The sequence below is a fragment of the Ischnura elegans genome, chromosome 5 (assembly GCF_921293095.1).
Source record: "Ischnura elegans chromosome 5, ioIscEleg1.1, whole genome shotgun sequence".
Classification (NCBI taxonomy): domain Eukaryota; kingdom Metazoa; phylum Arthropoda; class Insecta; order Odonata; family Coenagrionidae; genus Ischnura; species Ischnura elegans.
Window position 1 is genome coordinate 88,920,810 of NC_060250.1, and position 24,932 is coordinate 88,945,741.

Below are 24,932 nucleotides of genomic sequence, written 5' to 3' on the forward strand. Positions count from 1 at the left end.
AATTCAAATCTTCTGCATTAATACGTCATTGATTTTTATGGCGTTGTGTTCATTTTGAGGATTTATGTGATTCTGCACCCATTAAAAGAGCCAATTTCATTTAAATTATCAATTTTAATGATATAGCAACAACACAGTGTATCAAAACTCAAAAAATGATCGCTGCGTTCAAGAAATACTCACTTCCAACAGCTACATTTACGTCAACCTCAAGAAACCAGTCTGCGCGTGATAAACTAAAAAATGTGAAAAAAATTAAGAATGACGTTGAGTGAAAATTTTAGTGATAAAGTCACCGTGTTTTACCGTAAAAATCTATTGGAAACTTCAAGCGCCCCAAAGATACCACGCATAGCAAGCATGACGCGACATTTTACAGGCTTGGTTCCCGGGATTTTGGAAGTCACGAAATCTCGGAAAATCAACGTATACAGAATTACCTCCCAAGTACCACAAGTTAGAAGCCAGCAGGAACATAATTTGACCACACATTTCCCCCTCGACAAGAAGGAAATGTTCCGCTAGATGATTTCCAGAGAGTTCACCATGGCAACGAAAAACTAGGTCCTGAGGGAAGATGAGCGTAAAGGTGGAAAAGAGGCTTTGGAGAGCAGGATGGTTAAGTGGCCTAAGGGTTTCCGGGCCTTTCACTACTCAGCCCGGAGACCCTGTAGGTTGATGAGGGGGTTGATAAGGCGGCTGCGGGTGGGCGAGCAAGCGAGCGAGTGGGGTGGTGGGCGGGGGCCAGCACAGGCAGACCCTAGCTCGAATGGGAACCCGAGGTCCGGCCTAATTAATAACCGAAGTCGGCGGGATTATGCGAGGGAAATGGAATTGCGCCGGTCCGCCTGGGCAATTAGTTAAAGGGATACTAGTGCGAGCAACTCCGAATGGCGGAGGGAGCCAAGAGTGGAAGTGAAAAGATAGGAGTGCCTCTCTCGTGATGTTTGGACGGATAGACGAGGAGGATAAGAGGGAGAAAATTATGAGGGTACTCGAGAGAAAATGTAATTATTTCAAAAAAATAAATAGAATTTATACGGCCAATCTTATTATATACTACTATGATGATCCTACGAAGTAGAATCTCTCTCTTCATTTAATCAGTGTTTGAGAACTGTATTTTGTTGGAAAAAGTCATAATTTCAAATACGTATATCATTAAAAAAGCAGGAGTCGGAAATATATTTTTTTATTGTAACACAGATAATAAAGGAATAGCGAAGCGAAAAATTATAAAATTCTTGATCTTGCTCTGATAAGAGGTACTCAGCCCTTTTTCATTGCGTGTGGCATCAAGATTTACTTTCCACAGGATCTCAAGTGAATCACAACGAACTACCAGTGAGGTATTTAGCTGCAGATTCAGAGGGGAATCCATAATAAAACGTACAAAACTCCCTAAGTAGGTGTTAAGGCCACCCGACCAGTGTAGTAGGCACTTATAATCCAAGATGCTAAATTAGCAATTAGAATAAAACAGGCTACGAAATAAATTCAATCGATCTCTCCAGTTTAGCTTCTACGAATGTTGGACCCATGAGAAGCCCCAAAAAATATTCAGATCTTTTCTTATTCGTCATTGGGGAAAAATAGTTCCCGTAAATCCTTTTTCTATTGGAAAGAAGTGAGAACATCGTCATAAAATGAAACAAAGGAACATGGTGAGAGGGTGAGGAAATGCCTGAAGGAGAAAAAAGGAATAAAATCAAGAACTCAATGCTGGAGCGCTAGTCCCATAAAATATTTACCATCAGATCGGCTCAGGGCCAAAAAAAACAGAATAATAGTAATAGGAAGAAAGTGAACGATAATTCTACTAATTTCAGAAGAGCAGTGGATGAATTTTCTCGTTGGTTCGACCCTTTGTCCGAAAGGATACAAAACAACACATAAGACTCCGCGAAAGAAAACTTTAAAACTTCTCTTTTAACATAACTGCATTTAAAACAGTTAAATATTTTGAAACTTTGGTGAACAAATTGTCCAGGACAACCGACAAAAACATTAAATTAATAATTAGCTATTGGTTTCCGAGACCATAAAATAACGCTCTTCAGAGGAGAACTTTTTACAATCGATTTCAATTCTTTGACAATGAACTTGTACACAGGGGTGACTTTTTCTCAAGCTTTCAACCAAATGAGGCGGTTCACGAAAATCAGCTTTTAGAGGTCAGGTTACAATACGAGAGGAACGATTATCATCACCAGGATATCGTAGCTAAACGCGAAAGATATTTAATAAAAGATACATTGAAACGGCTTGAGTATCGTAGCCAAATATCTGCCGCAGTTACCGAGCCCAATTATTTTCTCGCTCTACGCGAGCTTTGTTCCTTCATAATATCTTTCACATTCGTGAAGTCGTGAGACAAAGACAGGATAGTCCTTTTGTTAGCGAACGCTAGTCAATTAGCTTTGATTACCGCATTTTAAAAGCAATGTATATTATTATTTATCCTCTTCTATTCTTGACCTTGTTCAATACATTTTATGATATTTCTTGGAGTTTAGGTCAATGTAAAACAAGTTATAACCAACGTTTCGATTTATTTAAAATCATCCTGAGGGCTATGAAAGAGAAAACATGAACAATATAGAATACAAAAAAGACAACGATATACAATATACAATATTAATATTGTATATCGTTGTCATCTTTGTAATTTATGTTGTTCATGTTTTCTCTTTCATAGCCCTGAGGATGATTTTAAATAAATCGAAACGTTGGCTATAACTTGTTTGATCTAAACTCCAAGAAATATCATAAAAAAGCAATGTATACTCAATTTCAAAGCCTAGTATATGAAATAAATAACGTTTTTGAGCTTACTCAGTAATAGAAAATAGTTTTTTTATTATTTTATGCTGGATAAAATATTTGCTAAAGTGATCAGTAAATTTATACCTTAAAAAATGATATTGATAAAAACGAACTTTCACAAACACCACTGCATTAACGCGTTTTTCCGAGAACCTTTTCTTGACATTGAAGTAATGATTGATTCCCTCTATAGTAGATAGTATTTTCCCTTTAAAAAAGTAAAACCTTCTTATAAGCCGTTTTAATTCCAGGTTACAGTTGTTGCTAGTAATTCACAAACCAACGATTTCGCGAAAAGAAAACACTTTAACGTACAAAATACTGTTACATACTTTATGCTGCAGTAATGTTCGTGCCATAATAAAATGACAAGCAAGTATATTTTAATTCTCATTAAAGCTAAACATCTTGTAGGGTTATCTACTTATTGACTCAAGGAACTTCGATTTTATTTACAAAATACTTTCTCATATTTTTCGGCAATTCTTACGTTTTTAATTAAAGCTTCCCTGAAAACTACATTTACTATTTCCGTATATTAGCCCAGTAAAAATGTTTTATGGGTTTTCCCATGCAAAAAAAATATCAATTAAAACATTTTACCGGAAATATGGAGTAGATTCCAGGCAATAACCTGACATATACATAGGGATAAATTACTATTTTTGGCATAAATTGCGTGGTACTAAATAGCTATAAAAATATTGTGTTCTAATATTCCACATTCTAAGTACAGCAGCATTCAGAAAATCCAGTTCAGCGTTCGGCAGATGAAGTTTACGGGGTCATTAATTTAGATAAATGTCGAACAAATGAAGCAATGAAAGGTGGTGAACTGTGGCGCCGACTCCGTGGGGCTTGAGGGGGCCAGAGCCCCCTCAAAAATTCGTTACGGGTGTGAGAAAAAAATTTGTCAGGCTTGTCGATTTTCCCGGAGTGTCCAGATATCGAGAATAAAGTTATCAGGGTTCTAATTTTGATCATATGACTCTTCTAAAATGCTTAAAAAACTTAAAACTCAATACTTATAAAATTTCCCGGGGCAATATCCCTGGTTTGGGCCCCCCCAATATTTTTTCTAAGTCGGCACCCCTGGTGGTGAACCAAAGGGCATCCGAAGGTCAGAGTTCAGAGCCTTATCAGCAGGAAGCGAGCTTCAGACATGAACTCATCCGCGTTTACAACACGATTCCAGAAACACAAGCGAATTATTGCGGACCAGAAAAATCCGGGGGAAAAAAACCCATGTTGAAGCTCGAATTCTCGGCTAGAAAAGATGCAACGAGTTAGAGAAAGGAAGAGTAGCTACAAGGGAGAAAAACGGTTGGATGAGTCACAATTTTTTCTGTCTTTCGACGATAGCATGAAAATATTTTTAAAAAAATAAATGTTCCGATTCAAAGACTAGGAGCCTTCAGGGAATTTTTCCTGGTGCGCGAAACGTCTGAATCAGAGGAGCAGATAGGAAAGAACCCAAGGGACGGGAGAAAGGTACATAGGACGCCTGGGGGTGGAGGGACAGAGCGAGAGAGACCAGGGATTAGCCTTGAAAGAGAGAGAAATGGGACGAGATAGGTATACGAGCGGAGTGAAAGGAAGATCTGTGCGAAAATCAAGAGGGACGTCGGAGCGAGAGAGAAAGATAATAACGCTTCTCTTTTCTTTGCTTCCATCCCTTGGGAAGCAAAGTAGGTTTGTTCCGACATATTGGAATCCTCTTTTCTTTCCCCTCCACCCGCGAGTAGCACAAGAAAGAGCGTTTTCGGGATTCATCCAACCCTTCCCAAGCCGAAGAAGGTACCACTTCCACTTCCAGTCGACATCCTTCCGTAGCCTTCGAAGGAATTATTCTTCCCTTATCATGGAGTTGCTAAATCAAACATTGAAGGTAATTTTGAAACGTTTTTATTAACTCGCTTTGTAGTTTGTCATCTTGTCCGGGTCAAATCTTGCAACTCAATTTTAACCAACTTTCCGATTAGGTGTCAAGCTGAAATTTTCAGGATAACTCAGAAACATATGGCAATTTAATATTGGAACACTTTAATTATGATAGGAACTGTACCTGGATTTTTATTCAGATTTTAAAGTTATAAACGGAGATTAGTTCAATAAAATTGACATTAAAATCTGATCTTGGCGCTGCGATCATAAAAAGAAAGAAAACTAATATAAAATCGTACCAAAAAAATTTGCATCAACTTTTATTGAAAGATTGTCGGGAGAAAACGTTTTTTTATAAAAATTTGTTTTTATATTGTAATATTATTTTTGTATAGGTCATTTACACAATGCTATCATTACAGTCACGGCACGATCGGACCCAATCCAAGCAACCACAAAATCAAATCACAAACAAAAGAAAATGACAAAAAACTAACGAAATAAGTGACACAAAAACAGAAGTTCATTACAAAACTTATTAATGAAATATTTATGAACAGATGAGAATATGATCGCAGAAAACTGCTTTCATAAATACTTTTTATTCAGGAATATGACAATTGCACATAATGTTCCTCTTTTCCTCGACAGCTGAAAAAATCCGAAAGTTCGTTGGGCAAAGTAACCTCATTTGAGAAAAAATCATGCATGGCGGATTTAAGAAAAAAAAGCTGAAGTAGACAGGGAAAATATTGATATGGGAATGAGCAAATGATTTATTATGACAGACAACATGTTTCCCTTCATTCCAATTTCTGAAAAATTTGGTCTGAACTTTGTACAAACAACACTACGCACGCAAAAGGCACTACTTCCACTTCCAATCGCCATCCTTCTATAACCTACGAAGGAGTGATCCTCCCCTTATCTCGGGATCGCTAAATCAGGCATTGAGAGTATTTTTTCCTGGGAATATGGGAAGGTAGAATGGAGTTAAAAAAATGAGTCTTCTCCGTTCTCAGCGACGACGTTACTACTTTTTTCCCCGCAGGATTTCTCGAGAAGGGGTAGGGGATGATTGGAAACTGAGCCCAGTGGTCGTGGGTAAACTTTAATTCGCGTTGGCACTCGGCGATTCCGCCCTCGATAGGATACAATGTAATTCTCCTCCCTCTACGCCGCCCGTGATTCCTTCCGTCCGACCGAAGAGGAAGTGGGGTACAGATATCTCGATGAAAAGGCAACTCGAACGATTCTGGGGCAAATTCTACCGATGGACGTCGAGAGCAGATACGTGCACAGAAGGAACAAAATAATATAATTGAAGAACGTCTGCTGAGGAGAAATGATAAGACCCAAACGGCACAAAAATTGAGTTCATGCATTTATTGGTATTTTTTTATGGGCGAGATCTGTGAAACTACCAGGAAATTATCGTAGTATGAATGACAAAAATTATGACATTCGCTAGCAAGAAATCGGGCACAAACGCAATGGTGTACTCAAAAGGAATAATTTTTGTGAGATACTTTAGGCTAGTTGAATGCAGAGTTTCAAATATAACTAGAGAAGTTCTTTTTTATAAGGTTTCCTTGGAATTTAATACGACTCTGATAACACTAATTACTTACAAAATTACTTATTTCAGTGGTTCGGAAGATAAGTTGTTGCCGATAGTAAAATTAAGTATTACTCCGAAAGTTTTAATTTAAAATCTTAACACATTCGATATGACAACTTTTTTCGAAGTGAAATATATACCAGTAACATAATAATGCAGAAGGGAATGCTTGAATAAATCGTTTACACATGTTGAAAATTATATCTAAAAAATATATTTTTTGTCTCACTATCGGCATGAATACAATTGGGAACAAAGAAGATCTATATAGAATCCATAGCCATATAGCCATATAGAATCGCACCCAATTCATTTCCAGACATATATAAGACCATATACACTGCGTAAGTCCGACTATTTTAAGTTGGATGAAATCTTTTAACCAACACAACATAATATGTGAAAAATATAGCCCTAACTAACAACAAGCAAAGAGCATCGAATTGTACAAAAATTCAATAGAATACCGAAATCTACGCAATTTATCAAATTTCTCGACGCGTCCCACGACTTTTTTACCCCAAGGATATTCATAAGAGCATTTAATTTAATGGACGCTTTGAATGACACATGTGCTTTCACATGGTCAACCCTCATTCATTCTCTAGAGAATTACGGAGGGAAACCTTTAGCACTCAGAGTGATTTGGACCGCGCTTAATATTCAAGCCATATAGAATCGCACCCAATTCATTTCCAGACTTGCTGAAAAAAAATAATTTTTTACAATCTGATGGTCAACCACGAGGTTCCACCCCCCTTTCACAAGCTGGTCAAACAATTGCCGAACACGTGTCCGGCGTGAATAACGGCACGCGTGCCAACAGAGTCCACTTGTGTATTCCGCGCCAATGTTCACGTACCCAAGTGGCCTCCTATGCCGTCTGTCTATTTGGTCCAATTTCCCGAATCCCATTCCGTCCGCACATCGGGTATGAACCCGGAGAGACTTACATTCGTCATCTGTTTTCCTCAGTCAAGCTCATACCGATAACAACATACATCCGTTGCCTATTCCTCACAATCCTGCGTTTCTTTAATTCATCTCACTAATTCCTCAAAGGATTAAGCTCCGGAAATAGGGAGGGCGCATTCACAGCCTCCCTCCCTTACAATAGGTGTTACGGGCTGGAAAGAGGAAAGGGAAAAAACCGGATTAGTTAACAATTCGCCGATTCTGCGCGAATCTCTGTGAGCATCCCTGATTCATTCAGTTGTCTCCCATACTCATCCTCTTGGTCCTCTAAAAAAATGAATCCACGAGACATATCCCAGGGAGGGTTAATTTTTTATCAGCTCAACGGAACCGAATCTCTATTATTGAGAGCGTCTTTGAAAGCATGGTACAAAATTAAATTCGATCTCGAAGATTAGAATTTTTATGAAACTGAAAAAATTGAAAAGAATTAAAGTGACTATCTGCTTGAAATTCCGCCATGCATTTCTAAAAAGAGCCGACAAATCTAATAAAGTCACTATCGGCACATTCAATCCAAACAGAAACCGCTATTGAATAATAAAGTAAGAATTGTCATGGTCTAAATTTTCTACCACCCCACTCTCCACATAGATCTATCGTCTATCGAATTATTAGTCATGTAAGGATGACTCATAATTTCTTTTTCCGCTAACCAACTCAAAACCAAAAGTCACATAACTAGGAACGTACAAAATTCGCAAATACGATAACGCCCGTACAGGGGTTTTCCCGCGAAAACGCGAATTTCATTTTGTATGCCGTATGATTCATTCCACTTCAAATTTCTAACTTCAATTAAACTCAGGGGCTGAATTACACCTCGTTCATGTGTTATTCTTGAAAAATATGCAATCTACGTTCAGTATATAATACAGGCTTTTGCTTAAATTTAGACTTGTCAATGGTGAACGGAACGGAGAGATAATAGGTTGGCCTAATGCGAGGATGGCACTGAATAGACAGCCATACTTTTTTCGTTAAAATAACAGTGATTTTAGGGTAAAATAACAACACTTTTACAAAGAAGCACCATTTTTTGCATGTCTCAACTTACAACGAATAAATCAAGATGTTGCATTTTAGTCATTAGGCCTTCGAAAACCTATACTTAGTAATTTAGAGTACTTATTTATATCGGAGAATACTATATATTTTTAGCAATATGTGAATAAAAGTAATTCATTAGATCCACTTACCTCTTTTCGCCTCAAGAAAATCCATAAATAACATATTTTAAAAAGTTGAAAAACAATGTTTCTGTTTAACTATCAGAGATTAGGAGCCAGGATGCACAACAATCAAATTTTCAAGAGATGGAAAGGAAGACTATTTATAATCTATTCAATGACGATGATGCATAACAGTCTTCTTAATATTTACCGAAGGCTCTAGACGTCTTTGTTATAATCGGTGCTAAATATTCCAAATTACTCACCCCACCTTTACAGCCCCAGTTCACCTATCCACACATTATAAATAAAGCAATGCGATTTTTTAATAACTTTAGAGTCCAATTTCCCAATTCTAGTGGCCTTTGATCAGAGAAGAAATTAACAAAATGCATTCGCGGGGTTAATCCCACGATGGCGTGTAAAACTAAAAGAAACTGTCTCTCTGAAGCACACAGCTAAAGAGTGACGGCGTTAGGCTTTTTATAAATGGAAAAAGCAAGCAATCACGTCATGAACCGATGACGGCGAAGCACAGATAAGTCTTTAGAATAATTTTTTCCTCGCCTGTCTTCGCCTTATGCATTCTTTAATAAACCTTTCCCTTGGTTTTTTCCCAAAAAAACAGTGATGATTTTCTCCCACAGCAGCCCATGTGTCTGTTTTGTGCATGTTTTTCCCTTTGATATACCTTTTTCTTCGCCAGCCCCAAAACCGTAAAACACGGGGCACGTACCCTGTGCAAGGTAAATCCCCGAGGTCAAAGGTATTATACGAATAGGTAAACTGGTGCAAAAAGGAAAAAAAAAGAAGGATCGAAAGCCGCTGCTTGAAAGTAGAGAAAAAAAAACAAGAGCCACGAATCTGGGCAAAGTGTACGGGTCCGTTGGATCGCAAGACCTCAGACGTGAAGGGCTTAGCCGAACGCCACGGCGTACACAAACGGCGGGGCACATTGTTTCTTCTCGGGCGGGCCTCATATGCTCCACTAATGCCCTCCATATAAACACACACACACACACGTGCATACCCCATGCATATAAAGTCGCCTTTTTGAGGAGAATGTAGCACAATGGCTGCTTGGTAAACAGAGCTCGCGATCCGGTAGAATTCTTCCATTTTGGAAAAAATATATCTAGAGAGTAATGAATCCTTGGTTCTGTTTTTCCCCCTCATTCGCGAGAGAGAACGTTTTGCGGTAAACAAAGCCGGCGGCGACTTTGCACGAATCGCATTTATTTTTTCCTCGAAGTAATTCTCAAACGCGGAATCAAAATAAATGGGTCAAAAGGGGTGGACGAGGGTTGATGAGAATGTGATAGAGCGCGGGTTATTTCCGCTCTCTTCTCTGCGTCAACCATTCCATCCTTCTTGGCCCGAGGCAAGAGTGCCACATCAACGCCCCCCGCACACTTGCTTTCCGTCTTCTCCACTCACGCCCTATTTTTTTCCTTAGCAACGCTTTATAACTCGCCCACGAATGAACACTGCACACGCATTCTCCTGTCCACAGGCGCTGACATTCGTATCTGGTCTTTTATCCTCTTTCTATGCACCCAAAGCAAGTCGAAGGTGCGAATTGAGGCACAAGAATAATGATCGCTTCGCACACAGCCTATATATTTCAAGCCGTGGGTAGGGCTATGACCCTGTACTCAAACACTTAATTTTAGGAGTAGAAAAAGCGAGAATACTACACTGAAAAGTGAGGGTTGAAACATAAATACAACAAAGTCTTCATAATAAGCAATAGTCTATAAAGCAATTCGAATACCCAACTCAGGGATGAAAGAACTAGAGATAGTATTAGCTGTAATACAGAAAGCATAAATGCGATTCTAAAAGGTTACTAATGAGGTTAGTTAATGATAAGTCACAAGCTTTAATATATGCATTCACAAAAAAGGCACAGTAATATTAAATTATGGGAATTTGATGCACAAGTATTATCAATCGAAACGGTATCATATAAAAATTATTTTTTCTTGGCAAATAAATGATAACTAAAATAGACGATGATTAGAAAAAATAGTATCAATGGAGTATCTAAAGCATTAAATAAAAAGGAGCTAAGGTACAAATATTACATACGAAAGCAATGATTGATGCCGTCCGCAAAAAAAATGAATGCGATTTTTTTCCCGACCCGATGTTATTTCATTAAAGTTTCCAATGAAAAATCTGCATCATATTTTTATTTAACCCCTGGAAAGACACAGAGCTAATTGGGAAATGCGGCATATTTGCATATATACTGAGTCAAAACAGTTCAACTCATAGAGCGTAAATGATTGTTTTGCAAACTTCGTAAGTACCTCTACGAATACGACTGGAAAAAATAACAGAATCGCATAAAAACGCATCGTGACCGGTGCATTGCAGAACCGATCAATTACGGCGCTACAGGAAATTTCCGCTACAGAGAAAAAGAGTGGGAGGTAGAGGAAGTGCATGAAAAAATGAATAGGGGCCTCTGCATGGGATTGATTTTGCAAGAAGAGAAAATAGAAAATCCCATCGCCGACGGGAAAAATTGGCTCCCACAGCGATCCAGTTTTAATTACTCGGGAAAATAAGAATATCATGGTTTCTGGGTTAAAACTAGCTATGAATTGAAATTGAAGAGGAATTGATTAGTGATGAAACATTGACGGTTGATGAAAACAAAAATAAGCCAACTTGTTCCATCAAATTTCTTTTTCCAGCTATTCGGAGTCCACTAAATATCTCCAACTCTCCTCTAAATACGAGGCTCGTTCAATAATTCCTTATAATTTCCCAGTGATTGCACTCAACATATCAAAAAATTAATTTTTCCCAAAAAGCAGCACTCTTGACTAGTTAGCTGTTAGAGTTTCAGCTGTACTCATGTCATAGTTTCATTGGCACTGCCGATTTTAGAGAACCACTTTCATTTGTATAAAAAAATGGATAAAAGTGACTTTTGTCTGGTGATCAAACAGTCATTTTTAAAGGCTAAACGCCGAAATAAATCAAATCTGAGTTGTATAAAGTTCATATCACATCTTTTTTTGTGTTTGCAAAGGGGTAAATGAATTAAAACGTGGCCGTATGTCCAAAAAATGAACATCGTTCCGGGCGCCCTGTGGAAGTGTCTACCCCAGAAATGATTGACAAAATCCACGATATGGTTTTAAGTGACAGACAAATCAAAATGCACGATATAGTTGAGGCCACAAGCATATCGCAACGCGCAATCGCTTTAAGCTTGCACGAAAAATTGGGTGTGAAACAAATCTCGGTAATATGGCTGCCGCTACGCTGAAATTTCGCTGCTTTTTCTGTGGTCTTCAGTTCCCAGCTTTATTAGCTGTCTACTGAGGGTTTCGTTTCTTTCGGTGGTTTCAATCGTTCAATTTTCTTCTAGTGATGGCGTATCTGCGGCGTGCTTAACTGGGGGAGGGAATGTGGGAGGGGATTAGGGCAGTTTTGGGGACTTTATGCTTTTCTGTTCCTGTGGGAGTGTAATCCCAGAGGGATTGCAAGAGTTCGTTTTCTGTTGATTGGAAGGATTTTTGGAAGCGTGGTAGATAAGATTTTGTATGGCTGCCGCGTTTGATCGAGGTGAAGAATAAACGAAATCGTGCGGTCAACTCCGAGGCTGTTTGTCTGACGCCACAGTCCTGAGGATTTTTCATTTCAATACATAGCTATTGATGAAATATGGATTCATCACTATAGTACAGGGACAAAAACAGTCGAAACAATGGAATTATGAAGGTGAACAGGCTCCAAAGTAGGCTAAGATTGTGAAATGGGTCGGTCAGATCACGACTACGGCATTTTGGGATGCATGCGGAATAATATACATTGATTACTCAAAAAAGAGAAGAGTGATAATTAGAAAGTATAATGCCTCGTTATTGGGCCGGTTGATGGTAGAAATCAAGAATAACGCCCTCATTTGAAGCAGAAAAATCTCTTCCTTCAACAAGACAATGCACGGTTGCACACCTACGCAGTTGTATTGGCCAAAATTATGGAATGAAATTCCATTTGTTAAAAAACTTTCCGTATGCACAATATTCGACACCAATTACTTTTTCTCATTTCTCAACTTGAATAAATGGCTTGGTGGACAAAATTTTACGACTAAGGAGTAGGTCATAGCCCAAGATAATGCCTATTTTTAGGAGATCCCGAAATTCTACTTTTTGGGACGGCTAAAAATGCTTAGAAAAATGCCAATAAAAAGTTATAGAGCTGAAAGAAGACAAAATGAAAAATATAAACAAATTGACCCAAAATAAAGTCCTTCTACCTTTTTCTAAAGACTTATTGAAGGACCCTCGTATTTACATTTCATTCATTCCTGTCTTATTCTCAAATATATCACCAAACCTAAATTAATCCAAATATTGAGTCCCATACGCCTTCATTAAGAACACCATCAAATTAAGACCACAGGATTTTGCCGATGTTTCCTTGTTGATACTCCTGTGATGCCAACTTTAATGAAGGCGGAAGAATGAGCACCAAAAATCCGGTACCGCCATGTAGAACTTGAGAAGAGAAATAACACTTAAAACACTATGCATTTAGGAACCAATTGTTGCGTCGGATACCATTAAGGCTTCATTTTTGCCAGACACAGAAATTTTTTTTAAATCATTTTCAAACAAGTGGGTGCCAACTGGGGAAATAGGCTGATCTACATTACAGGAAACCACAGATAATTAACATTTGCAACCTCACAGATAATTTACAAAGACATTATACTATATAAACACCTTTTTCGTAAAAGCAAACTTTCCTATTTTTATTCTGAGGCAACAAGATTCAGAATTGTAAGAATAAAATGAAAAAAAGAGGACAGGGTATTGATATAAATTTTCAAAGAATCTAAAGTATTATCTTACGTAGTTGACCGTCGGTGTAGTGGATTTCAGAATATTCTTCAATATAATGTTTAAAAGTGAGCAACAAGAATTATATTTAAGAAAAAAATATCAACAGTCAACGTCGCGAATTGTAAACATGAAATGGAAAAAGGGGACAGGGTATTGATATGAATTTCACAGAATCTCATGTAATATCGTGCTTCCTTCTGTACCATCTACGTAGTGTATATCAGAACATGCTTAAATCTAATGTTTTACGGCGAGCAACAAGCATTACATTTAAGAGAAAAATATCAACAGTCTACGTCGCGAATAGGATAACGGAGACACGTGAATTTTCGAGATGAAGAGAGAAAAAAGACAGCACGAGCAAAATACAGACGCACCCCTAACTCCAGCGGAGGAGTAAGAAGGCGAGTATGTCCTCCAAGCACCAGCCTCGACCCACATTGCTTTTGGCGCCGTAATTAGAGACCCAAGCATTCCCTCTCCTCCGCACCCGAAAAACGTAAGAACGTGAAAAGAGAGTTCTTCAGTTTCTCTTCCTACCACCAACTCCTTCACCCACGCCGTGGCGCCATTCTGCAGCCTCGGCTGCAGATGTGCCCACTCTTATTTTCTGAACCAGGCGCCGGTCTCCGCCCTTGCCTCTCCACTGACTCAACTCCAATTTCAACTCCTCAGGCCCAACGTCCCGGTATATTTTTTTGTCGTCGCACTCTTAAAGGTGACGTGCATAAGGGTAGGAGACGCGAATGGATGGCTGCGAGAGAATGTTTGTACCCCTGGACGTGCATGCATGTTTCACTCGGGGTGAGGGTGGAAGAATACCGATGATAAACGAGAGATCACGCCCCGGCACGTAATTTAGAGTCGCGTCTTACCTCGTTCCTGCCAACACCTTGCGACGGCCTTTTTCCATTCCATTCAGCATCGCACCATTAGCCTAGAGGATTGGGGGAATTCCGCGCAAGGGGTGACGCCCGTTAAGTAATTGGAGTCAAGAAAAAAATCCTAATTATACCCCGAAGAGCACGGTAGATGTACTCTCAACAATTAATCCGACGTAACTCAAAAAGTCTACCAAATAAAATACTACGACAAAATACGCTAAATGAAGCTCCTTAAGTAAAAGAAAACGGACAATGGCTAAAATAGGATACGGCAGGAAATTCCAGGAAAACGAAGGATAGACAAATGAATGTAAAAATCACAAAGGAAAAACAAGCATTAAATGTACCACACCAATTATGAAGGAAGGAATCAATAAAAACTTAGGGAGAAGAAACGCGGTAAGCCGAAAAGAAGATGACAGACCGCAGAATTGCAATCCTCAGGATATAACTGATTATACGATTATTTTAGACGCATTATTACAGGTCAAATGCTTTTATCTTAAATTTACTACCCTGATCACTCTTACCTCACTTCCGAAAGACGCATACAGCAATGACATTCATTTGCCTACCTCAGCCTAATTTCCACAAAGTTCTCGATACCTACTCGAAGAAATGCTTAAAATCAGGGTATTGACAGTATTCTTAAGACCAAAATTTGAGTAAGTATTATCGTTCCAGCCGAACCGTAGGATGATGAACAAGTTGTACGCATATGAATGTGAAATGCGTCAGAACTTCACCCAGCCTTTACTTGTGCACTTATTTTCACACTTGGGAATGAAGATTTAAATCATCTATCTATGGAAAGAGAGACGCTAGCATAAGAAAGATTGCAGACGGGGCAGAAGGTGCTTTTAGTTTGTTTGCAAATACGTTTTAGGTTGTACGAAACGAGTCGCCAATCATTTCTGTCGACGAGAACATCTTTTTTTCTTTCTCCATCTCCCCTCATTTATCCTTTCTGACACTTCTTCGCTCATCTCGCGCGAATGAATCACCAAATGACGGATGCGGAGCGAATGAACCGTCGTGAACATTATGAGAGCGAAATTGACAGAGTGGAGTCCTTCCGGGAGCGACAAAAAATTAACCCTTAACCGGTGACGTGCGGTCTGAGAGACCGCTGCGTTTCTAAAATTATGAATATTTTCAAAATTAAGATTTCATAATATCTATAATTCTCGTTAGCTTCATATTTGTGCATAACAAGGACATCCCACTCTTAAAATTTAACGTACCTTTTATAAATTTCTGTAAATTTGAAATTTGCAACTCGATTGTAAATTGTAAATTTGAACTCGATTAGCGGTCTGTGAGACCGCACGTCACTTACTAAGAATGCATTGCAAGAAAAGGAATAAGCGGGATAAATTTCATGGCTACTTACTACTAAGCCTTCCAACTTTAACATTTAAGGCCTTTTTTGAATCTGGCGAAATATTGATACATAAATATAATAATTATAACTCAAGTGTTTTTGGCATCAGTTTTTTGATCCCGCTTCAAATCACAATTTTTTATGACAAATTGGTTCGTATTGGGAGTGCAAAAATTTTAATATACGTTTTAAAATAGTTGAGCATTCAAAGAAAAATTAAACAAAACAATAAAAATGGCGTAGCAATATTTTATGAATGTTTGATTTATTGCGGTCTCCCAGGCCGCACTTCACTGGTAGTGTAACAAGAATTGCACGTCACTGGTTAAGGGTTAAGGGGAGCGAATTCGTGCAAAATGAGAAATACATTAAATCCTTCCCGAGGGAGAAGGGACAGCGGAGGAAAACGTATCTGAACTGTCCTACTGTCTGTAAAAAAAAGCAAGATACTCGAGTTTGAGGAGCTCTAGCGTCTAAATGAAGCAATCGATTTCAATGCAATAAAAAGCATACGAAAGAGAATTTATTTCTACGCTCTATCATGCACTTTAAACATTCTTCGGCTCAATAGCATTTCCTGTACTTAATTTTTTCTCAAAAAAGTACCCGTTTTTCGCGCGTAAAATCAAGTTGCCCAACTTTGAGCGCTTGGCATTCCCGTAGTTTTTGTTCCTTCAACTTGCAATTTTGATATAAAGAAGCCACATCTATTACTAGCAGTTTGCCGAAAACAAATTGTTTATACCACAAAAATTAACGGAGTTGTTGTAAACAACGCAAACCTCTGCTAACTTCGAAACCAGTGAGTCAATTGAAAATTGATTGGTACTGTTGTCTTCCGTAGAATGTTAGTAGTTGCCAGTTTGATGATGAGGAAATGTTATCCCGGATACTAAATAATCAATTATGAATTTCGCGATATTAATCCATAGTTACCGATGGCGGATAGGCATGGACTCAACTCATGGTACAATCATTCAATACATGGGCGGATCTAGGGAGGAGGCACGGGGGCACGTGCCCCCCCCCCCCCCCCCCCAGACCCTTATCAAATATGCAAGATTTTTAATACGGTCCCATTATCATTGCGTTCGTTTTGTATTACGAGGTATCCTTGTGCCCCCCCCCCCCCCCCCCAGAAAGAAATCCTGGATCCGCCCCTGATTCAATATAAACAATATGATTATAATAGACAAAGTTAGTATCGTAGAGTAGCGTAAAAATTACTTAGCATAAAATCGAATCCTAGAGCGATTCTTGGTGTCAGTGCAAGTATAGTCGATTAGTAAAGAGAACTACATGGACTGATTTAATCCAGTCGCCTCGTCAAAGATAACACAAAATTACCTTCCTTTATATTTGGCAGATGATTATGAAGAATAAAGGTAAGAAATAATTATTGAAAAGAGGCTAACGCACATTTTTATTAGGTTTGGACATTAATCTGACACAGCCTAATTTTGTTCACACAACTAAAGATACTCTGCGATTGGAATTTCCGAGAAGAGACATTCAAATGAGATTCGTCTCTTTTTTTAGGGATTAAAAAGATCTCTAATTGCGGATTATATAAATCACCAGAAAAGCAGGGTTAGAAGTCGTCAAAGTCCATTCCCAGAAAAGTCTTAACGTAATCTGGGGAATAACAATGATAAGCATCCAAAAACTTCTCCTCAACAGGCATAAAGTTTGTTTCTCCGGGAAGAACTCCAGGGAGTGAGAAGAAACGGAAACACGGTTGAGCTCGATAAGAGGGAGGATCCGAGGAGAGGGAAAGCAGATAGAGGGTTGCGGCCTTGTGGAGAGGAAAGACGCCATTTTCTGCCAAAGGGAAACTAAGAGATGCACAACGGAAATTTGGGAAACCGGGAAAAATCAAAGGAAAACTTTCGGAATTCTGGAAAAGAACGTGACCCTGCTATATAAAAGAGGCTTCAGATTTCACTAAAAACAGGCCCTTCATTTTCGATTTCACGCTACCCCATCAAATGCTGAATCTATCTAAGTTTTCAGAAAATTAACAACGCATTTTCTGAAACGAAAGTAGCTGAAACGGAACAAATACCATCTCGCGTAACGTGAAATGCGTTTCTGACGCACATTCAACCAAACAAAATAAGAGTAAAAATTCCGTTTCTAAAAAATAAAAAAGCAAGAGCGAAGTTAAGGGAAAAAATATATATGTTCGGATCAGAAGTGCATGAACAAAGGAAATCTTGCTGGAATACCTGGGTGTAGAACTTTTTTCTCGAAGACCACAATTTAAACTTTGGAGCTTCTAAAGATCTCAAACAAATAGAACTGCTCGTCAAATTACACTATAAGGACACCATAGACGTGATAGGTGGAATCCTATAGTTTATATTGCTCTTGATATCGCAAGCAGGGTTTCGGACACATGAAATTATAAAGGTATACGAGACAGATAAACTCGATCGTCGGGGGACTCTGATATCATTAGCTCTTTTTTTCCGAGCACTAAGCTACATTGAATATTCCATGAGTCGCAAATCCCAGGGTATTTCTCAACCGATGAAAGCATGCATACCATTTGGTCATAGACCAATATTATAAACACAGTGAAAACACGGCTTACAGCAACACATCCATACGGCAACAAAGTCGGATAAAACCAATCGCTTTGATTATGATCTCTTGAATTCTTTCCTAGAAATCTGAATATCAAGACGTTTTCTCCTTCGAGCCAAATCGGAGTCTCTCCTTCCGCGAAGTAAATTATCCATTCCTGAAATCAAGATTGATTCAAAGCCGTCCTCTCCTTAATAAGCAGCATCCGTGAGCATTAAACAATCAAGCCTGAACCAGCGGTTGAGGTTTACAGCGGCGTGCAGGCCAAGTTATAAATGCAACTCGTTTAGATTAAGGTCGGAAACTCTTGCTCCTTTCTTCCAAACTCGGCGTTCTTTGCCTCCCCCAATGGGCCATTAAACGAGCCAGGCGGCATTAATGCCATAAAATGCGGATATAGCGAATCATTTTTCACTCGCGATCTGACCCGCAGCTGCTTTCCCAGCAGTCTCGCAGCGCAAGAGTTTCTTCTAAAAAAAAAAAAGAAGTCGTTTATCTTGCGCAACACTAATTTTCCCCAGCTTTCCGCCCCCGGTCCCTTTTTTTGAGTTTACCCTATCCATTCCAGATTTTGCTTCAGTGCCCCTTTTCTCTCCCTTCTCACGTGCTCCCTTCCTTGCTGGCCCATCCCCACTTCGAAAAGTAAATATCGGGGAGCAAAGAAGTGTCTTTATATTGCACCAGCAATGCATTAAAATACGCTAAATCTGAATTAATCTATGCGTCAAGATAGTCACACAAATTTTATTTTATTTATTTCCATGCCACCGAAATCAGCACAAATCGGGGTTATCAAACATTTAACAATTACGCGTATACAAATAATCATGCCCTGGCTAAGGGCAGCCTACCCAGGCGGGACTCGAACCCGCAGCCTCTTTTCGGCAGGCGAGGACTTAACTTCGTTGCCACCGAGATCGGCAAGCCTTGATTACAAAGTGCCAATTTATCCCTCGTAGAATATGCAAGTTAATTATGAACTGACCTGAATATAACCGGCTTAAAAACATGTAGTTAAGGGCGCTTACATTCGAATCCTGAAATTCCATAAAAAATGCTCTCAGGGATTAATGGTATTTTACGATTTGGCTCTTATTCCTTATTATAAGACTCCAATTTATCATTAGCTTATCTACGTTAGCGTTTCAAAAACATTTGCGTCAAAAATTCCATTTTTATTTAAGCTTGTTGTAGAAAGCAAACGGAAATAAATAAATCCCGGTTACACGAAATGGTAGTTCACTGTAAGAACTTGAGGAGCTGGCGACTTTTAGTCACTTGATCTGCATCATGAATACAAATGGGCTGCGACGAAGATTGAAAGAAAAATCAAGCCAGCAAAGAGGGAGAACTCTAAAGCAACCCTAGTACTAAAAAGAGGGAACTAACGACGGGAGCCATTGCTGAAGACTTTGAGGAGAAGTTAATTAAAAAGTTCAAGAAAGAAGGGGATAGTGAATGAAAGCGAAAAAAAAATCTCGAGAAACAGGGGTAAAGATTTAAGGGGTTTGAAAAGTTCGTGCGATAGAGAAGAGTCGTAGCAATATGGTTGCAAACTTACAGCGCAGTAGTTCTCGTAGTGTACGGGTATTTCATGAGGAGACTGGAAGGAGAACAATGAGAGTTCAAATTATAGGTTTAGTTCAGCGTGTAAGACAAAATGAGGACACAGCAGAAAGATGCCGAGGTGGACAAAAAGATGAGCGTTGGGTGAGAATGAAACACGCATATATCTTGAGATGGAAAGAAATATTAAGTGAAGATATTTCCGAAAATAAGAAAGTAAATTCGAAACAGTCGTAGCTGAAGTCTTCAATACATGAAGCCTTGATTACAAAGGCCACGTACAAGTACATAAGTGATCAATATCACGTACGAAATACCATAGTGAAAACTTAACAGAACCCCAGCTGGTGCCGATGCGTGGAAAAATCATTCTCCGATTCTTTTATGTATATGACAGCACAGGAAAAAGCAGAAAGTTAAATAGATCCAATACTAATGTTGTCCAGACAGAGATACGGATAATACATTCAAAAAATAACTTGTAGTTCATACCAAATTTTCAAGGCTACTGTTGCATTGTCGTCAATTTACAATGCCAGATTATCAATGTACATTTCCATTAATAATTATCCATCTCTAAGACAATAATGGCAGTACATTTCGTTTCGTTCGCATAAGCGTTAGCGTAAATATAAATTAAGGAACTCATACCGCGGTATCATTAGAGAAAAATCTTTAAGGCGTAAGGAAATGTAAAATATCTAGTGAAGAAAAATCGGACTAGTCCTACAAATACCTACTTGTTTCGATTAGGGAAGAATATTTTTCAGGCGAAATAGTACTACCCACGCATGCGCACGATGCCCTACAAAGTAACTCTAACAATACAAAGTGCATTTGGCAAGAGGAAAAATACGAAGCAGAACTGAATGTTCCTTGTCACGCATTACAATCTTAACTTGTCTGAAATATGCCACAGCAGAGAAATACACCATCCTATTTCCGAAAAAATGTTATTTTCAATTAGAATGATACTGAAAATCGATAGCATCCGTAATTTGAATAGTTCAATCTAAGGCTTATGACCTCATGGTCTAGCCTGATAGATAATGGGATCCATAAGGCTATAATCTCTTCCAAAGAGTGAAAGAAAAGGAGTCCATCTCTCTCTTTAACTTTTCCAAGGGCCTTTTAGCCAAATCCTTTGCCGTCTCTCGATCCTTTTGATTCCACGGTCCAGCTACCAAAAGATTCTCTCCCAAAAATATGCTTTTTTAGGTTTCTTTTCGAATTTTCCCGGGCAAAGGACGAGACTTGCTTAGCAGAGAAAAATTCCATGCAAATCAAAATGAAATTCTAAGGAAAAATCAAATCGGGGAAAAGGAGTGGTAAGGTCCAAAGCCTGTAGTTAAAATAGCAATTTATAAGCGCAAATGACTTTGAGTATCATTGTCCCCTATGATGTTTAAACACACAAAAGTATGTTTATTAGGGCTTAGCAAGAGTTTGGATATAAATTGTTTGAAAAGGAAAGATTTAAATGCGGATATCCAAATAACCTCCCTCAGCACAAGGTAGAAAGTCAAAATGCCTAAGCCTAAAATGGCTCAACTTGGTAACATAATACGAACCTGCATTATGTAATAGTCATATAAGGATTTTGTCCAGCTTGAAATGCAGGAGAAACGATGATAGCATTTGTATGATACGAGCTATCCTTGTTTCTCTAATACTTCCTCCCCACAAATAATATGATTTATAAGGTTCCCATTCCTCACGTTAAATTTACATTGAAAACTTTTCCATGTCTTTGGAGGCTTTCCTTTCCAAGGAGGCTCTACTCATCGCTCCCCGGCAAATACCTAGGTAAAATTTAAGGCGTGGATGACGAGTTTGCAACACGATAGTGGGAAAAACGATGATTGCAATAAGAATCTAACTGAGGAAAATTTACTCGAAACGACACGCAGAGCATAATAGTAAATAAACACACACTTACTGCTCACATCTAATAAACCTAATAGAAATTAGACCAATTGGAGATCAGGGTAAATCGTATTTCGGGACAAAACTTATTCAAGTTGCACCTCAATGGTCTCGTAATATATTTCTGAAGGAAAGAGAACGAAATAAGGATATAAAATACAAATGGCAACTCGTAAAAAGAACATATTTGATAAATAAGCCCATTCATTTTCCCAGAGCCTTCATTGGCTCTAAAAATAACTGCATTGAACTGCAGAGAACCTCCAAAGGCTAAAAAAAGACTTTCGTAAAAATCTTGTATGAAATAGTTACACTTGACTTAAAGAGAAATATTTCATAATCAAGGTTAACTTCACGACGACACCTCATAGCCGAATCATGGTAGTGAAGTGAGAAGTGGAACGTATAAAGCGAATCTTCTTTTCCTATATAGTGGTTCCATGAAGTAAATCCGCAAGCGTTAAACAGTTAACGGTGAGAATTAGACAACGGAATTGACGATTTATTTCTCTTTGATCAGCGATGTCCAAAAGCATTCATTTAGTACGTAATTGATAGAAGTAAAACCCATCTATGCATTAAGTTCAATTATCAGAAATATTTGGAAAACCTCGGTGCAAAAAAATAATATAAGGTTATTACGAGATTCAGACACCAAAAACGTTCAGAATAATTCGTCCCTCTACCTCTCGATTCCTAAGCAATTAGCCAGTGATCTGCACTCAAATTGCTCGTTGAATGGTAAACATTCCATTGGTGGAAGCTTTACAAGAATGATCCCACACAAATGATCCAACTGTGAACAAGAATTCGAAGCAAAAAAGAAGGTCGTGCCCTCGTTTTTCATCACCTATGCCATTTGAACCGAGCATGAGAGGGATATTATTTTTAGCGAGCTAAAAATAGCAAAAAAAATAAATCTCTTGCATAGGATATTTGTACGAAAAAAACCAAAAGAGTAGAAAAACTCGAGCGTAAAACGTTAGTAAAGCGGTGAAACAAATCGCTCCCATTTCTCCCGTTGACTGAGGACCACGCTCGCTCGGCAAAACGGTGAAGTCACCGTGATACGAGGACGAAATAACATTGACAAAAATATCTCTCAGAGGCGGATTTCAACCGTTTTCTCCAATGAACCGACTAGCTTGCAGTTCAGCCTCCCACTCAACTATCTGTCTCAACCCCTCTTGAATGATTGGCCCGCATGTCATCCGTTGCTCAACTGCTTCAAACAGTTATACGCTCTTCACATTTATACGAAAAAAAAAGTACTCCAAGAATTAAGTGAAAATATACATGTGTGCGAAGAAAGCGCACAGGGGACAATGTGACAATTTAGGATAGGGATTACGTTACCAGGAAATGAATACTTGGAGCTGCTTTGAGGTGAGTCATCACGCAATATAATGGCTCTGATGACAAGACAATTGTTTTTAATTTAACGTCGTAACATGGGGAGTAGCTCTTGATTTTTATTCGCCGTAACCAAGCTGTAAGCTGGTGATAGCATAGAAACTATCTACATGACTTGGGAAAGATGCCAATGGTACAACAGAACATTGTATTAAGTATTTAACCATTTAGCCAGTCCAAATCCTGGATAAAGTGTGATGGAAATTAGAAACTAATTTATTCAACAATTAATTAATTGCTGAAATGTCCACAGTTGTAGCCACAAACATCATGCACCTTTTATTTTAAACGAGTATGTTAGCGCTAGAATTCTTCAAGCGTGTACTAATGGGTATAGAGACAATGTTGTGTCACGTGTGTTCGAGTTCTGTGTCCATAAGTGTTCCAACTATACGGAATTTCCCTGAGCATCCCTTTTATTGGGAAGAAATGTTCAAATTGCACTGTCATTAGCGCTTGAAATCTTCGAGATGGTTTGATTTGTCGGCTAAGACATTGTTCAGCCTGGTAATCCAGCGATTTGAATCAATAATCATTTCAACGATATAAAAATTCCATAATATGACTGGGTAAACTACGCTTTTTTCGCTGTGCTCTTTATTCGCGACACCCTCCTCCCCACACACGCCACCGTTCCTGCTTCCATCGAAGGGCCGAATAATCCCTATTTCCTCATCTCTCCCACGCCGAAGACCGAATCGTTCTCTAGCACAAAATGAAGGTGTTATTAATGTCCCTCTGTGCGAGGATATTGGACGCCATCTGCTGCCATCCAGCTTGGACAACTCTCCATCCCTTTCCCCATGGCTATCGGGCCATTCCTCCACCCCTCACCCCGACTATCTCTCCATATACCTTCTCTTACACGTCTCCCATCCTTTTCCTCCCTGGAACCAGTTCCCCCTACCTGTCCGTTGGCCTTCGAATCCACCCGTTGCCCCCACGAGTAATTCATCACGGACCGCTGCCCGGAATCAAAACAGGCTAACTTCCCTTCTCTGAGCCATTCCCCAAAAACTTTCAACTCGGACCAGTTGTGAGGGCATTGGTAGACGTGCTCCGTACAACGTACAGGACAGAAGCCCACAGGGAGAACCTCCTGGAGGGTCAGCAAGGATAGTTGCGCGAAAGAAACTTGAGGTAGGGATGACCAACGAAGTCTGTAACTCAAAGGAAAGTAGACTGACAGTAAAGCAGCCCTTCAAAGGTATAGGAGATGCACATGTTTGCGAGCTTAGTCAATCACCAGTGGTAAATGACTTAACAATTACATCGGATGCATAAAACTACGATAATATACTACTGGAGAAAAAAAAACAAGTGTCTTTTTAGGCTTCCTTAGCACCCTCATTAACAAACCAAATGTATGAATAGTAATTTATTTAAAGAAAATCAAATTAAAAGTAACAGCCAGAATTAGCCGTATTAAGATCAAGACTTAGGCATGCCAAGGTTAGAATGATATCTACCAAAGAAAAAAAATGGTTCAAATCCATTTCATTTTTTAAGTCAATTTTAAATTAATAATAAAAAAACTGATTGAAATCATAATATCTTGCATATGATAAAAATGAGTGAGTGACTTAAGCGTTTAACGAGAAAAAATAATCTTCGTAAAAAAATTCAAGACAGTCACCTGATCACGACTGAATCACTATGCCGTCCCAATTCCTCCTTTATACCAAACTGCTATTCCAATTAGTTCCATTCGGTCAAATAAATGTGATGATTGGAATGGGGGAAGCTGGCGATGCATCAGCTCCTTACTTTGGATAAAGGTTTTTACCTTGATAGGAGTGTACAGTCGGAAACATGGTATTG